Genomic DNA, 1,417 nt, shown 5'->3' with positions numbered 1-1,417 from the left:
GAGCTGAGCTTCCTAGGAAGCACTGTGACTGCTCTTTGGGGCCCAGTGGAGTGAGACCTGTGGTGCAGCATCTGGATGTGCATCGAGGAGACTGGACAACTGGGAAATCCGCCCCGTGTGGCGACCTCCACACAGAGGACGTGGTCTAGGCCTGCCCCGGACCACTGACCCCTGATGGCTGGCGTGTGCATGCCAAGGGAGCATCATAACAGCACTGTGAGGAGTCACAGTGACCCCTGTGAGGGGCCTCTGTAAGCCCAGTTCTCCAACCAGCACAGCCCACAGGCCTGGGAATCACCCCTGGGATTTTTTTATGAACCACCCCCGGGTTTTTAAATAACTCAGCCAGTGTTTAGCAATGGGGGTATTTCACAGAAAAATCTAGACCACCGCCTTCTCTTGAAAGCAAAAAAGACTTGAGAACCACTGGCCGGAACTAGGACACCCATGTCCCCTTTGCCCTTGGCACAGCTGAAGCCAGAGCATGGGTACCAGAGACCATTTAGGGTGTCAAACCCCACTTGTCTCCTGATCAAGGACTGTTGCCCTGCTCCTGTGGGTGGAAGGACTGGTCAAGAGGCCCCTCTCATACCTGGCCCTGTTTTTCCAGGCTGTCCCCAGATTCACACTGGACAGGGCCACTTGGCCCTGCTCAGCTTCCGAGTTCACAGGCACAAATGCAAATGCAAATTCCTGCACGAAGCATGGATTAAAGTCAGGAAATGAGAATCAGGCCTCCATTTCTTTTCACTGAGATAAAAACCTAGGTTGACTACCAGGATCAGGGTAAAGCAAGTGATTGGCAGGAGGACTAATGGGGAGCTTCGGGGATTAAGGACAGATGGAAGCAATTCCAGAAGCCAAAACCCAAATACTGGATGCCTGGCGGAAGGACTGATCTTATAGACCAAGGCCCGGCCAACCCTGATCCTCCTGGTAGTGTAAACAGGTACAGCTGCCCAGGTTGGCCTGGTCAGTGGGGGACAGGAAGACAGCCAATGTCTGGTGACATTCCGGTGAGTTCTCACGTAGAACCCACAACAGGCCAAATTTAGTCTTAAAATACCTATGGGGAAGTTGCTCTGAGTCTAGTTTTATGCTTTGAGAGAGGAAATAGGTAAGTGCTCAGGAATCTGAAGAAAGGCCTACGGAAGTTTAACTTTCAGCCAAACACACGCGTGTGCATGCACTTTCATCTCACACACACACACACCTGGATGGTCCAGCCAGAGTTGTCACCACACAGCTCATTCCACACAAAGCCCTTGCTCTCAACTCAGTAACGTGCAGGTTGTACAAGGCAGACGCCTCCCGACACCTGCTAGAATCATTGAGCTTACGTTAACTTTTAGCCCATGATTTGAAAATCAGCGAGGCACCTGAACTGAGGTGGGTGTTGGCTCTGCACTGAGAATTC

Source organism: Ictidomys tridecemlineatus, chromosome 8, assembly GCF_052094955.1.
Source record: "Ictidomys tridecemlineatus isolate mIctTri1 chromosome 8, mIctTri1.hap1, whole genome shotgun sequence".
Taxonomy (NCBI): Eukaryota; Metazoa; Chordata; class Mammalia; order Rodentia; family Sciuridae; genus Ictidomys; species Ictidomys tridecemlineatus.
This window is presented reverse-complemented; position numbering follows the sequence as displayed.